Source organism: Ranitomeya imitator, chromosome 7, assembly GCF_032444005.1.
Source record: "Ranitomeya imitator isolate aRanImi1 chromosome 7, aRanImi1.pri, whole genome shotgun sequence".
Lineage (NCBI taxonomy): Eukaryota > Metazoa > Chordata > Amphibia > Anura > Dendrobatidae > Ranitomeya > Ranitomeya imitator.
In genome coordinates this window covers 145,243,118-145,259,925 of record NC_091288.1, presented here as the reverse complement: position 1 = coordinate 145,259,925, position 16,808 = coordinate 145,243,118, and the positions used below count along the sequence as shown (strand labels likewise).

At 34.7% G+C, this 16,808-nt stretch overlaps 2 long non-coding RNA genes across 2 annotated transcripts; both read right to left on the bottom strand.

Moving 5' to 3' along the window:
* Window positions 1-5,661: 5,661 nt before the first annotated feature.
* LOC138645899 (uncharacterized) lies at window positions 5,662-8,041 on the bottom strand. The gene is made up of 3 exons (XR_011314802.1): window positions 8,018-8,041; window positions 7,550-7,695; window positions 5,662-5,828 (listed from the first exon to the last, which is right to left on the bottom strand). It is a non-coding gene; the product is annotated as an uncharacterized lncRNA (long non-coding RNA).
* Window positions 8,042-10,678: 2,637 nt separating this feature from the next.
* LOC138645898 (uncharacterized) lies at window positions 10,679-13,058 on the bottom strand. The gene is made up of 3 exons (XR_011314801.1): window positions 13,035-13,058; window positions 12,567-12,712; window positions 10,679-10,845 (listed from the first exon to the last, which is right to left on the bottom strand). It is a non-coding gene; the product is annotated as an uncharacterized lncRNA (long non-coding RNA).
* Between the last annotated feature and the right edge of the window lie 3,750 nt (window positions 13,059-16,808).

The window sequence follows — 16,808 nt, the reverse complement described above, 5'->3', positions numbered from 1 at the left end:
CACATGACGTGGCGGGGTCTCACCAAGAACGCGCTGCCTAGGAAACAGACGCCAGGACGAATGCGGCCGGCAGCAAGAAAGACCGCGCAAGCGCACAACCGCCCGCACACAAGTCCTGTAAAGAAGGAAGTGAGGAAGAACTATTCTGGGTTTGTGCATACCACTATGAATATCAACAAATAGTGGCGCAAATTGGGAGCCTATAAAGCAAATATTCTAAATGTATGAATATATATATATATAATTGTAAGCAAAGAAATTAATGAATAATAAATAATATAAATAGAGTGTCGCAATAAATAATACAATAAATAATATATTGTGATGCCATAATAATAATAATAAATAAAACTATATAAATACACATATTATCTAGCACCCATATAGATAGATCTAATATGGTGTAGAAAATTAATTATAATGGAAACTATATTACAAATGGTGTTATATTAAACAATATCTACAATTAATGTCTATGAAGGAATATATGTACAAAATACATATATATATACATATATACAATGTACATACACACATATACATACAATACTATTATATTAGAAAAACAAGTGAAAATTGAAAAAATAATTGAATAAATAATGAAAATAATAATAATATATATACATAAATACATAATCCCTGATAAAAACCATATAGAAGACCTCCAATATAGACAATATAATAACTACAAACAAATATTTAATATTAAAGAAGGTCCTATGATTATCTTGATAGAAGCGACAAATCCATATCTTCTCTCTGCTAACAGGCTGGAAACCAATCCCAGAATATATACAAGTAGATGAATATGCTAAAAGTGCAAAAACAATTTTTTATTAAAATGCAATAATATACACTCCTATAAAATATACTAATGTTAAAAATAGATAAAAATTAATAAAACAAAGTGACAAACAGATGATCAGAGAAATGGTGAATAACTTAGACTCTCATTAAGACCCAAAGGTTGTAAAGTACGAAGCGTCCAGATCCACCTTGTTTCTTTCTGAGCGAGCCTACGACTAACATTGCCGCCACGTAGATCTGATATAATTCTGTCAATACCGATTACTCGAAGACCAGTCGGATCGCAATTATGATAGGTCTTGAAATGCCTAGGTACTGTTTTCAAATGTTCCATTGTTGTTTCCTTTTCTGCAGCAATAATTTCCCTCACATGTTCCCGTACACGTAGTTTTAAGGATCTAGTTGTGAGCCCAACATAGATTTTTGAACATGGACATGTGGCATGGTATATGACAGCTTTAGTATTGCACGTAATAGCCTGTGTTATCTTATAAGATTTATTGTCAGATCCGACAAACATAGAGGCATTATCAATGTTCGAACAGGCAATACAATTGCCACATGGGGCACAACCCCATTTATCAATGGGTTTGGGAAATAGAGAGGGAAACAATGTAGATTGGGTATTGACTGGATAAAAACTCTTAGTCAGATGATCTTTTAAATTACGGGCCCGACGTGCTGTTATGCAGGGTCGTTCTGGTAAATATTCCTTTAAAATTGGATCACTGGTAAGTATAGTCCAATGCTTGGATAATATATCTCGCATTGCATCCCATTGTGAATGATATTCCGTGACTAACCGAACTTTGGTATCATTTTTTATTTTGTGTTTTGGAAAGATTAGACTCTCACGCTCTGTCTTCATAGCACGATAATAAGCTTTCTTGATACTTCTATTGCTATATCCCCGATCACTAAATCTCTTCTTCATATCGTCAGCTCGCAATTTAAAGTCATCAAACGATGAGCATAGACGCCGAAGTCTCAAGAACTGCCCAGTTGGAATGGCGTTGATGACATGTTTGGGATGTGCTGAGGAGGCATGTAATACTGAATTTACTGCTGTTTTTTTACGAAATATATCCGTTTGTAACGTACCAAAATTATCTCGCCGGATAGTAACATCTAAAAAATCAACATGATTAAAATCAAAATTACATGTTAATTTAATATTGAGTTGATTACAATTTAAAACACCGATAAAATTAAAAAGATCCTCAGGAGTACCACGCCAAATAAAAAAAATATCATCAATAAAACGGGTCCAAAATACGACTCGTTCCATGGTATCCGAGGAAAACAGCTCCCTCTCCCACAGCCCCAGGAACAGGTTGGCATAGGAGGGTGCACAAGCTGCACCCATTGCTGTTCCCTGGAGCTGCAGGAAAAAGGAGCCATTAAAAGTAAAAAAATTGTGAGTTAAAATAAATTTTAAAAGTAAAATAAGAAAATCAATTTCCTCAATATTAAAATTTAACATACTTAAAAAATATCTTGAGGCTTTAAGACCATCCTCATGCTTTATACTTGTATACAATGCCTCTACATCGCAAGTTACCAATATCATGTCATCATCAATAATCATAGACTCAATTTTCCGAAGTAAATCAGCAGTATCACATAGATACGACGGTAACGTCTCAACAAGGGGTTTAAGATGGGAATCAATATAACGACAAGCATTTTCCGTAAGACCTCCAACACCCGAAATAATGGGCCTACCTGGGGGACAAGTAGAGTCTTTATGAATCTTCGGTAATAAATATATTGTGGGTATTGATGGTTCTTTAATATTAAGTAGTTCCTGTATTTCTTTGGTAATAATATTAGAATCCCGAGCAGTCTGTAATAATCCCCCCAATTGGGCCCTAAATGAAATAAGGGGGTTAAATGTTAATTTTTTGTAACATTGTTGATCTTTTAACAAACGATTCATTTCTTGTTCATACATAGAACATGGCCAGACCACAATATTGCCCCCTTTATCAGCAGCTTTGAACACCACATCTTTCTTTTTCTTCAATGAGTTGAGAGCAGCACGTTCATCCGGTGTTAAATTGTCAGAATACATATTAGATGGAATTTTCCCAAACTCCTCTGATACTATACGTACAAAAATATCTACACTAGGACAAATTGATAATGACGGAAACCTCTGAGATTTTTGCTTTAAAGATTGAGGGATCTTACCTAGTGGTATAGCTTCATGTTCTTCCTGTAACTGTTCCAGAATTTCAAGCACTTCCTCTTCCTCCAATATAGGAGGATTTTGTTGTTTCTCTTTATTATGAAACCACTTTTTAAATATTAGCGATCTTGCGAAAATATTGAGGTCTTTTATTGCTGTAAAATGATCAAATCGAGAAGCAGGTGAGAATGATAATCCTTTTGTTAATAAAGATATCTCAGTTTCAGATAAAGGTTCACTCGATAAATTGATCACCTTTGGGGTATTCATGCTTTCATCCGCTGTGGCCTTCCGCTTGTTAAAACTAGTTTTCCTATCCCACTTTCTCTTCTGCTTCCCAAATCGAGTGGACATCATGTTACTCGAAGAATCAGAGAATTCACCAGAAGATGAAACAGAAGAAACCGAAGTTGATCTTTCACTATGGGGGGGCATATTTGGTCGTTTCCATCTGTATACTTTCTTCTGTTTGTAATCATTCATATCTCTTGATAACTTCTTTGAATGTGTCTCACGAATCTGTGATTCCCACTCATCAAAATGTTTATTCATTTTCAGAGAAAATGCACTAAGATCTTCACTAGAGCATATTGATTTTAAATTTGTCTGAGCCGTGTCAATCTGGGAATCTAACGTTACCAATGATTTAGTATTAAGCCCGATCAATAGTTCCATAAATTTAGTTGAGCTTTGAGAGCAAACCTCCTCCCAGTCAGTTATAAACGCCATATCCTCAACCGGAAAGGATGGGAACACATTAATCCTTAACCCTCTGGGTATCAATTTGAGTCTAATATAGTTCTCCAAAAAAGCTTTGTTCCAATAAATTTTCATTCTTTTATATAATAATTGTTTAATACTATTTTGTAAGTCAATAGACTTTCTCTGATCATCAAAATCACCATTACCCTGTTTGAAATTGAAAACACCAGTCAGCTGGTTCTGCCAGGATATTTCTCTGGCCTTATAGTCCATCATACAAATAAGGTCAACAAAATCTGTGAAAACACAGAAAAACAACAATTCAATCAGATAAGCAACCAATTGTATGCAAAATATACTTTGTCTAGCACTGTTGACAAACAAATCCTCCCAAAAAAATAGTGCAAAAAGACGGTATAAAATTAATTATTTTATTGAAAATAAAGTAAATATATATTTAATTATAAAAATTATTCAATATCACAGCTGATGGAAGCACATACAATAATAAGTATAAAGGTATAAGAACATATAACTAATGTATAATTGTTGCCAGGCAATGCAGAAAATATATAAAACGTTATAGGTAGCAAAACACTAAGCCCTCAAGAACATATATTAAGAATAAAATATTCGATAAATTTATATATGTATATATCTCCACAGCAGCACAAAATTATTATTACCCAAAAAAAACAAAGTGCATAAGTGCTGTGCAAAAAACATCAGACATATAGCAATGAGGAATAAGTATATCCAGAAAATTCAATTAAAGTGCCACAAAAATAGAAAAAAATAAATAAATATATGAAGATTTATATAGAAAAGATTTTTTGGACATAAAATGCAATAGCATGTGCAATGTTGCAAAATCTAGAAAACCGCAAAACGATGCTAAAGTGCAAAAGGTGCTGAAAGCTATTCCATTGAAGGGAGATATATAAAATGTAACACAATCACTGTTACTTGTTGCATCACAGAGACCATCTATGTACGGTACTCCAAGGGGCTATATAAAGTGTTAAAATGCTAAGTGTGATAAAACTACAAGTGTCTGGCAAATAATAAAGTCACAAATATGTACAGTCACTCATACCTAAATGCTCCTCGTTCCCTACGTACGTTTCGGCGTTTAGCCTTCTTCCGGGGGCGTGTACAATTTGGCCCAGGGCGTGCGTATTTATCTCAAAATTGACCAATAAGATACCGGACATTGCATGCTGGGCGATTACAAGCGGCGCGTGCGCAGACGCCAAGCCACCGAACACATCCGCCCAGCGTCACCAGGGCAACGCGCACCGGACAGAGAAACCCGCCCACATGACGTGGCGGGGTCTCACCAAGAACGCGCTGCCTAGGAAACAGACGCCAGGACGAATGCGGCCGGCAGCAAGAAAGACCGCGCAAGCGCACAACCGCCCGCACACAAGTCCTGTAAAGAAGGAAGTGAGGAAGAACTATTCTGGGTTTGTGCATACCACTATGAATATCAACAAATAGTGGCGCAAATTGGGAGCCTATAAAGCAAATATTCTAAATGTATGAATATATATATATATAATTGTAAGCAAAGAAATTAATGAATAATAAATAATATAAATAGAGTGTCGCAATAAATAATACAATAAATAATATATTGTGATGCCATAATAATAATAATAAATAAAACTATATAAATACACATATTATCTAGCACCCATATAGATAGATCTAATATGGTGTAGAAAATTAATTATAATGGAAACTATATTACAAATGGTGTTATATTAAACAATATCTACAATTAATGTCTATGAAGGAATATATGTACAAAATACATATATATATACATATATACAATGTACATACACACATATACATACAATACTATTATATTAGAAAAACAAGTGAAAATTGAAAAAATAATTGAATAAATAATGAAAATAATAATAATATATATACATAAATACATAATCCCTGATTAAAACCATATAGAAGACCTCCAATATAGACAATATAATAACTACAAACAAATATTTAATATTAAAGAAGGTCCTATGATTATCTTGATAGAAGCGACAAATCCATATCTTCTCTCTGCTAACAGGCTGGAAACCAATCCCAGAATATATACAAGTAGATGAATATGCTAAAAGTGCAAAAACAATTTTTTATTAAAATGCAATAATATACACTCCTATAAAATATACTAATGTTAAAAATAGATAAAAATTAATAAAACAAAGTGACAAACAGATGATCAGAGAAATGGTGAATAACTTAGACTCTCATTAAGACCCAAAGGTTGTAAAGTACGAAGCGTCCAGATCCACCTTGTTTCTTTCTGAGCGAGCCTACGACTAACATTGCCGCCACGTAGATCTGATATAATTCTGTCAATACCGATTACTCGAAGACCAGTCGGATCGCAATTATGATAGGTCTTGAAATGCCTAGGTACTGTTTTCAAATGTTCCATTGTTGTTTCCTTTTCTGCAGCAATAATTTCCCTCACATGTTCCCGTACACGTAGTTTTAAGGATCTAGTTGTGAGCCCAACATAGATTTTTGAACATGGACATGTGGCATGGTATATGACAGCTTTAGTATTGCACGTAATAGCCTGTGTTATCTTATAAGATTTATTGTCAGATCCGACAAACATAGAGGCATTATCAATGTTCGAACAGGCAATACAATTGCCACATGGGGCACAACCCCATTTATCAATGGGTTTGGGAAATAGAGAGGGAAACAATGTAGATTGGGTATTGACTGGATAAAAACTCTTAGTCAGATGATCTTTTAAATTACGGGCCCGACGTGCTGTTATGCAGGGTCGTTCTGGTAAATATTCCTTTAAAATTGGATCACTGGTAAGTATAGTCCAATGCTTGGATAATATATCTCGCATTGCATCCCATTGTGAATGATATTCCGTGACTAACCGAACTTTGGTATCATTTTTTATTTTGTGTTTTGGAAAGATTAGACTCTCACGCTCTGTCTTCATAGCACGATAATAAGCTTTCTTGATACTTCTATTGCTATATCCCCGATCACTAAATCTCTTCTTCATATCGTCAGCTCGCAATTTAAAGTCATCAAACGATGAGCATAGACGCCGAAGTCTCAAGAACTGCCCAGTTGGAATGGCGTTGATGACATGTTTGGGATGTGCTGAGGAGGCATGTAATACTGAATTTACTGCTGTTTTTTTACGAAATATATCCGTTTGTAACGTACCAAAATTATCTCGCCGGATAGTAACATCTAAAAAATCAACATGATTAAAATCAAAATTACATGTTAATTTAATATTGAGTTGATTACAATTTAAAACACCGATAAAATTAAAAAGATCCTCAGGAGTACCACGCCAAATAAAAAAAATATCATCAATAAAACGGGTCCAAAATACGACTCGTTCCATGGTATCCGAGGAAAACAGCTCCCTCTCCCACAGCCCCAGGAACAGGTTGGCATAGGAGGGTGCACAAGCTGCACCCATTGCTGTTCCCTGGAGCTGCAGGAAAAAGGAGCCATTAAAAGTAAAAAAATTGTGAGTTAAAATAAATTTTAAAAGTAAAATAAGAAAATCAATTTCCTCAATATTAAAATTTAACATACTTAAAAAATATCTTGAGGCTTTAAGACCATCCTCATGCTTTATACTTGTATACAATGCCTCTACATCGCAAGTTACCAATATCATGTCATCATCAATAATCATAGACTCAATTTTCCGAAGTAAATCAGCAGTATCACATAGATACGACGGTAACGTCTCAACAAGGGGTTTAAGATGGGAATCAATATAACGACAAGCATTTTCCGTAAGACCTCCAACACCCGAAATAATGGGCCTACCTGGGGGACAAGTAGAGTCTTTATGAATCTTCGGTAATAAATATATTGTGGGTATTGATGGTTCTTTAATATTAAGTAGTTCCTGTATTTCTTTGGTAATAATATTAGAATCCCGAGCAGTCTGTAATAATCCCCCCAATTGGGCCCTAAATGAAATAAGGGGGTTAAATGTTAATTTTTTGTAACATTGTTGATCTTTTAACAAACGATTCATTTCTTGTTCATACATAGAACATGGCCAGACCACAATATTGCCCCCTTTATCAGCAGCTTTGAACACCACATCTTTCTTTTTCTTCAATGAGTTGAGAGCAGCACGTTCATCCGGTGTTAAATTGTCAGAATAAATATTAGATGGAATTTTCCCAAACTCCTCTGATACTATACGTACAAAAATATCTACACTAGGACAAATTGATAATGACGGAAACCTCTGAGATTTTTGCTTTAAAGATTGAGGGATCTTACCTAGTGGTATAGCTTCATGTTCTTCCTGTAACTGTTCCAGAATTTCAAGCACTTCCTCTTCCTCCAATATAGGAGGATTTTGTTGTTTCTCTTTATTATGAAACCACTTTTTAAATATTAGCGATCTTGCGAAAATATTGAGGTCTTTTATTGCTGTAAAATGATCAAATCGAGAAGCAGGTGAGAATGATAATCCTTTTGTTAATAAAGATATCTCAGTTTCAGATAAAGGTTCACTCGATAAATTGATCACCTTTGGGGTATTCATGCTTTCATCCGCTGTGGCCTTCCGCTTGTTAAAACTAGTTTTCCTATCCCACTTTCTCTTCTGCTTCCCAAATCGAGTGGACATCATGTTACTCGAAGAATCAGAGAATTCACCAGAAGATGAAACAGAAGAAACCGAAGTTGATCTTTCACTATGGGGGGACATATTTGGTCGTTTCCATCTGTATACTTTCTTCTGTTTGTAATCATTCATATCTCTTGATAACTTCTTTGAATGTGTCTCACGAATCTGTGATTCCCACTCATCAAAATGTTTATTCATTTTCAGAGAAAATGCACTAAGATCTTCACTAGAGCATATTGATTTTAAATTTGTCTGAGCCGTGTCAATCTGGGAATCTAACGTTACCAATGATTTAGTATTAAGCCCGATCAATAGTTCCATAAATTTAGTTGAGCTTTGAGAGCAAACCTCCTCCCAGTCAGTTATAAACGCCATATCCTCAACCGGAAAGGATGGGAACACATTAATCCTTAACCCTCTGGGTATCAATTTGAGTCTAATATAGTTCTCCAAAAAAGCTTTGTTCCAATAAATTTTCATTCTTTTATATAATAATTGTTTAATACTATTTTGTAAGTCAATAGACTTTCTCTGATCATCAAAATCACCATTACCCTGTTTGAAATTGAAAACACCAGTCAGCTGGTTCTGCCAGGATATTTCTCTGGCCTTATAGTCCATCATACAAATAAGGTCAACAAAATCTGTGAAAACACAGAAAAACAACAATTCAATCAGATAAGCAACCAATTGTATGCAAAATATACTTTGTCTAGCACTGTTGACAAACAAATCCTCCCAAAAAAATAGTGCAAAAAGACGGTATAAAATTAATTATTTTATTGAAAATAAAGTAAATATATATTTAATTATAAAAATTATTCAATATCACAGCTGATGGAAGCACATACAATAATAAGTATAAAGGTATAAGAACATATAACTAATGTATAATTGTTGCCAGGCAATGCAGAAAATATATAAAACGTTATAGGTAGCAAAACACTAAGCCCTCAAGAACATATATTAAGAATAAAATATTCGATAAATTTATATATGTATATATCTCCACAGCAGCACAAAATTATTATTACCCAAAAAAAACAAAGTGCATAAGTGCTGTGCAAAAAACATCAGACATATAGCAATGAGGAATAAGTATATCCAGAAAATTCAATTAAAGTGCCACAAAAATAGAAAAAAATAAATAAATATATGAAGATTTATATAGAAAAGATTTTTTGGACATAAAATGCAATAGCATGTGCAATGTTGCAAAATCTAGAAAACCGCAAAACGATGCTAAAGTGCAAAAGGTGCTGAAAGCTATTCCATTGAAGGGAGATATATAAAATGTAACACAATCACTGTTACTTGTTGCATCACAGAGACCATCTATGTACGGTACTCCAAGGGGCTATATAAAGTGTTAAAATGCTAAGTGTGATAAAACTACAAGTGTCTGGCAAATAATAAAGTCACAAATATGTACAGTCACTCATACCTAAATGCTCCTCGTTCCCTACGTACGTTTCGGCGTTTAGCCTTCTTCCGGGGGCGTGTACAATTTGGCCCAGGGCGTGCGTATTTATCTCAAAATTGACCAATAAGATACCGGACATTGCATGCTGGGCGATTACAAGCGGCGCGTGCGCAGACGCCAAGCCACCGAACACATCCGCCCAGCGTCACCAGGGCAACGCGCACCGGACAGAGAAACCCGCCCACATGACGTGGCGGGGTCTCACCAAGAACGCGCTGCCTAGGAAACAGACGCCAGGACGAATGCGGCCGGCAGCAAGAAAGACCGCGCAAGCGCACAACCGCCCGCACACAAGTCCTGTAAAGAAGGAAGTGAGGAAGAACTATTCTGGGTTTGTGCATACCACTATGAATATCAACAAATAGTGGCGCAAATTGGGAGCCTATACAGCAAATATTCTAAATGTATGAATATATATATATATAATTGTAAGCAAAGAAATTAATGAATAATAAATAATATAAATAGAGTGTCGCAATAAATAATACAATAAATAATATATTGTGATGCCATAATAATAATAATAAATAAAACTATATAAATACACATATTATCTAGCACCCATATAGATAGATCTAATATGGTGTAGAAAATTAATTATAATGGAAACTATATTACAAATGGTGTTATATTAAACAATATCTACAATTAATGTCTATGAAGGAATATATGTACAAAATACATATATATATACATATATACAATGTACATACACACATATACATACAATACTATTATATTAGAAAAACAAGTGAAAATTGAAAAAATAATTGAATAAATAATGAAAATAATAATAATATATATACATAAATACATAATCCCTGATTAAAACCATATAGAAGACCTCCAATATAGACAATATAATAACTACAAACAAATATTTAATATTAAAGAAGGTCCTATGATTATCTTGATAGAAGCGACAAATCCATATCTTCTCTCTGCTAACAGGCTGGAAACCAATCCCAGAATATATACAAGTAGATGAATATGCTAAAAGTGCAAAAACAATTTTTTATTAAAATGCAATAATATACACTCCTATAAAATATACTAATGTTAAAAATAGATAAAAATTAATAAAACAAAGTGACAAACAGATGATCAGAGAAATGGTGAATAACTTAGACTCTCATTAAGACCCAAAGGTTGTAAAGTACGAAGCGTCCAGATCCACCTTGTTTCTTTCTGAGCGAGCCTACGACTAACATTGCCGCCACGTAGATCTGATATAATTCTGTCAATACCGATTACTCGAAGACCAGTCGGATCGCAATTATGATAGGTCTTGAAATGCCTAGGTACTGTTTTCAAATGTTCCATTGTTGTTTCCTTTTCTGCAGCAATAATTTCCCTCACATGTTCCCGTACACGTAGTTTTAAGGATCTAGTTGTGAGCCCAACATAGATTTTTGAACATGGACATGTGGCATGGTATATGACAGCTTTAGTATTGCACGTAATAGCCTGTGTTATCTTATAAGATTTATTGTCAGATCCGACAAACATAGAGGCATTATCAATGTTCGAACAGGCAATACAATTGCCACATGGGGCACAACCCCATTTATCAATGGGTTTGGGAAATAGAGAGGGAAACAATGTAGATTGGGTATTGACTGGATAAAAACTCTTAGTCAGATGATCTTTTAAATTACGGGCCCGACGTGCTGTTATGCAGGGTCGTTCTGGTAAATATTCCTTTAAAATTGGATCACTGGTAAGTATAGTCCAATGCTTGGATAATATATCTCGCATTGCATCCCATTGTGAATGATATTCCGTGACTAACCGAACTTTGGTATCATTTTTTATTTTGTGTTTTGGAAAGATTAGACTCTCACGCTCTGTCTTCATAGCACGATAATAAGCTTTCTTGATACTTCTATTGCTATATCCCCGATCACTAAATCTCTTCTTCATATCGTCAGCTCGCAATTTAAAGTCATCAAACGATGAGCATAGACGCCGAAGTCTCAAGAACTGCCCAGTTGGAATGGCGTTGATGACATGTTTGGGATGTGCTGAGGAGGCATGTAATACTGAATTTACTGCTGTTTTTTTACGAAATATATCCGTTTGTAACGTACCAAAATTATCTCGCCGGATAGTAACATCTAAAAAATCAACATGATTAAAATCAAAATTACATGTTAATTTAATATTGAGTTGATTACAATTTAAAACACCGATAAAATTAAAAAGATCCTCAGGAGTACCACGCCAAATAAAAAAAATATCATCAATAAAACGGGTCCAAAATACGACTCGTTCCATGGTATCCGAGGAAAACAGCTCCCTCTCCCACAGCCCCAGGAACAGGTTGGCATAGGAGGGTGCACAAGCTGCACCCATTGCTGTTCCCTGGAGCTGCAGGAAAAAGGAGCCATTAAAAGTAAAAAAATTGTGAGTTAAAATAAATTTTAAAAGTAAAATAAGAAAATCAATTTCCTCAATATTAAAATTTAACATACTTAAAAAATATCTTGAGGCTTTAAGACCATCCTCATGCTTTATACTTGTATACAATGCCTCTACATCGCAAGTTACCAATATCATGTCATCATCAATAATCATAGACTCAATTTTCCGAAGTAAATCAGCAGTATCACATAGATACGACGGTAACGTCTCAACAAGGGGTTTAAGATGGGAATCAATATAACGACAAGCATTTTCCGTAAGACCTCCAACACCCGAAATAATGGGCCTACCTGGGGGACAAGTAGAGTCTTTATGAATCTTCGGTAATAAATATATTGTGGGTATTGATGGTTCTTTAATATTAAGTAGTTCCTGTATTTCTTTGGTAATAATATTAGAATCCCGAGCAGTCTGTAATAATCCCCCCAATTGGGCCCTAAATGAAATAAGGGGGTTAAATGTTAATTTTTTGTAACATTGTTGATCTTTTAACAAACGATTCATTTCTTGTTCATACATAGAACATGGCCAGACCACAATATTGCCCCCTTTATCAGCAGCTTTGAACACCACATCTTTCTTTTTCTTCAATGAGTTGAGAGCAGCACGTTCATCCGGTGTTAAATTGTCAGAATAAATATTAGATGGAATTTTCCCAAACTCCTCTGATACTATACGTACAAAAATATCTACACTAGGACAAATTGATAATGACGGAAACCTCTGAGATTTTTGCTTTAAAGATTGAGGGATCTTACCTAGTGGTATAGCTTCATGTTCTTCCTGTAACTGTTCCAGAATTTCAAGCACTTCCTCTTCCTCCAATATAGGAGGATTTTGTTGTTTCTCTTTATTATGAAACCACTTTTTAAATATTAGCGATCTTGCGAAAATATTGAGGTCTTTTATTGCTGTAAAATGATCAAATCGAGAAGCAGGTGAGAATGATAATCCTTTTGTTAATAAAGATATCTCAGTTTCAGATAAAGGTTCACTCGATAAATTGATCACCTTTGGGGTATTCATGCTTTCATCCGCTGTGGCCTTCCGCTTGTTAAAACTAGTTTTCCTATCCCACTTTCTCTTCTGCTTCCCAAATCGAGTGGACATCATGTTACTCGAAGAATCAGAGAATTCACCAGAAGATGAAACAGAAGAAACCGAAGTTGATCTTTCACTATGGGGGGGCATATTTGGTCGTTTCCATCTGTATACTTTCTTCTGTTTGTAATCATTCATATCTCTTGATAACTTCTTTGAATGTGTCTCACGAATCTGTGATTCCCACTCATCAAAATGTTTATTCATTTTCAGAGAAAATATTTTTTAAGTATGTTAAATTTTAATATTGAGGAAATTGATTTTCTTATTTTACTTTTAAAATTTATTTTAACTCACAATTTTTTTACTTTTAATGGCTCCTTTTTCCTGCAGCTCCAGGGAACAGCAATGGGTGCAGCTTGTGCACCCTCCTATGCCAACCTGTTCCTGGGGCTGTGGGAGAGGGAGCTGTTTTCCTCGGATACCATGGAACGAGTCGTATTTTGGACCCGTTTTATTGATGATATTTTTTTTATTTGGCGTGGTACTCCTGAGGATCTTTTTAATTTTATCGGTGTTTTAAATTGTAATCAACTCAATATTAAATTAACATGTAATTTTGATTTTAATCATGTTGATTTTTTAGATGTTACTATCCGGCGAGATAATTTTGGTACGTTACAAACGGATATATTTCGTAAAAAAACAGCAGTAAATTCAGTATTACATGCCTCCTCAGCACATCCCAAACATGTCATCAACGCCATTCCAACTGGGCAGTTCTTGAGACTTCGGCGTCTATGCTCATCGTTTGATGACTTTAAATTGCGAGCTGACGATATGAAGAAGAGATTTAGTGATCGGGGATATAGCAATAGAAGTATCAAGAAAGCTTATTATCGTGCTATGAAGACAGAGCGTGAGAGTCTAATCTTTCCAAAACACAAAATAAAAAATGATACCAAAGTTCGGTTAGTCACGGAATATCATTCACAATGGGATGCAATGCGAGATATATTATCCAAGCATTGGACTATACTTACCAGTGATCCAATTTTAAAGGAATATTTACCAGAACGACCCTGCATAACAGCACGTCGGGCCCGTAATTTAAAAGATCATCTGACTAAGAGTTTTTATCCAGTCAATACCCAATCTACATTGTTTCCCTCTCTATTTCCCAAACCCATTGATAAATGGGGTTGTGCCCCATGTGGCAATTGTATTGCCTGTTCGAACATTGATAATGCCTCTATGTTTGTCGGATCTGACAATAAATCTTATAAGATAACACAGGCTATTACGTGCAATACTAAAGCTGTCATATACCATGCCACATGTCCATGTTCAAAAATCTATGTTGGGCTCACAACTAGATCCTTAAAACTACGTGTACGGGAACATGTGAGGGAAATTATTGCTGCAGAAAAGGAAACAACAATGGAACATTTGAAAACAGTACCTAGGCATTTCAAGACCTATCATAATTGCGATCCGACTGGTCTTCGAGTAATCGGTATTGACAGAATTATATCAGATCTACGTGGCGGCAATGTTAGTCGTAGGCTCGCTCAGAAAGAAACAAGGTGGATCTGGACGCTTCGTACTTTACAACCTTTGGGTCTTAATGAGAGTCTAAGTTATTCACCATTTCTCTGATCATCTGTTTGTCACTTTGTTTTATTAATTTTTATCTATTTTTAACATTAGTATATTTTATAGGAGTGTATATTATTGCATTTTAATAAAAAATTGTTTTTGCACTTTTAGCATATTCATCTACTTGTATATATTCTGGGATTGGTTTCCAGCCTGTTAGCAGAGAGAAGATATGGATTTGTCGCTTCTATCAAGATAATCATAGGACCTTCTTTAATATTAAATATTTGTTTGTAGTTATTATATTGTCTATATTGGAGGTCTTCTATATGGTTTTAATCAGGGATTATGTATTTATGTATATATATTATTATTATTTTCATTATTTATTCAATTATTTTTTCAATTTTCACTTGTTTTTCTAATATAATAGTATTGTATGTATATGTGTGTATGTACATTGTATATATGTATATATATATGTATTTTGTACATATATTCCTTCATAGACATTAATTGTAGATATTGTTTAATATAACACCATTTGTAATATAGTTTCCATTATAATTAATTTTCTACACCATATTAGATCTATCTATATGGGTGCTAGATAATATGTGTATTTATATAGTTTTATTTATTATTATTATTATGGCATCACAATATATTATTTATTGTATTATTTATTGCGACACTCTATTTATATTATTTATTATTCATTAATTTCTTTGCTTACAATTATATATATATATATTCATACATTTAGAATATTTGCTTTATAGGCTCCCAATTTGCGCCACTATTTGTTGATATTCATAGTGGTATGCACAAACCCAGAATAGTTCTTCCTCACTTCCTTCTTTACAGGACTTGTGTGCGGGCGGTTGTGCGCTTGCGCGGTCTTTCTTGCTGCCGGCCGCATTCGTCCTGGCGTCTGTTTCCTAGGCAGCGCGTTCTTGGTGAGACCCCGCCACGTCATGTGGGCGGGTTTCTCTGTCCGGTGCGCGTTGCCCTGGTGACGCTGGGCGGATGTGTTCGGTGGCTTGGCGTCTGCGCACGCGCCGCTTGTAATCGCCCAGCATGCAATGTCCGGTATCTTATTGGTCAATTTTGAGATAAATACGCACGCCCTGGGCCAAATTGTACACGCCCCCGGAAGAAGGCTAAACGCCGAAACGTACGTAGGGAACGAGGAGCATTTAGGTATGAGTGACTGTACATATTTGTGACTTTATTATTTGCCAGACACTTGTAGTTTTATCACACTTAGCATTTTAACACTTTATATAGCCCCTTGGAGTACCGTACATAGATGGTCTCTGTGATGCAACAAGTAACAGTGATTGTGTTACATTTTATATATCTCCCTTCAATGGAATAGCTTTCAGCACCTTTTGCACTTTAGCATCGTTTTGCGGTTTTCTAGATTTTGCAACATTGCACATGCTATTGCATTTTATGTCCAAAAAATCTTTTCTATATAAATCTTCATATATTTATTTATTTTTTTCTATTTTTGTGGCACTTTAATTGAATTTTCTGGATATACTTATTCCTCATTGCTATATGTCTGATGTTTTTTGCACAGCACTTATGCACTTTGTTTTTTTTGGGTAATAATAATTTTGTGCTGCTGTGGAGATATATACATATATAAATTTATCGAATATTTTATTCTTAATATATGTTCTTGAGGGCTTAGTGTTTTGCTACCTATAACGTTTTATATATTTTCTGCATTGCCTGGCAACAATTATACATTAGTTATATGTTCTTATACCTTTATACTTATTATTGTATGTGCTTCCATCAGCTGTGATATTGAATAATTTTTATAATTAAATATATATTTACTTTATTTTCAATAAAATAATTAATTTTATACCGTCTTT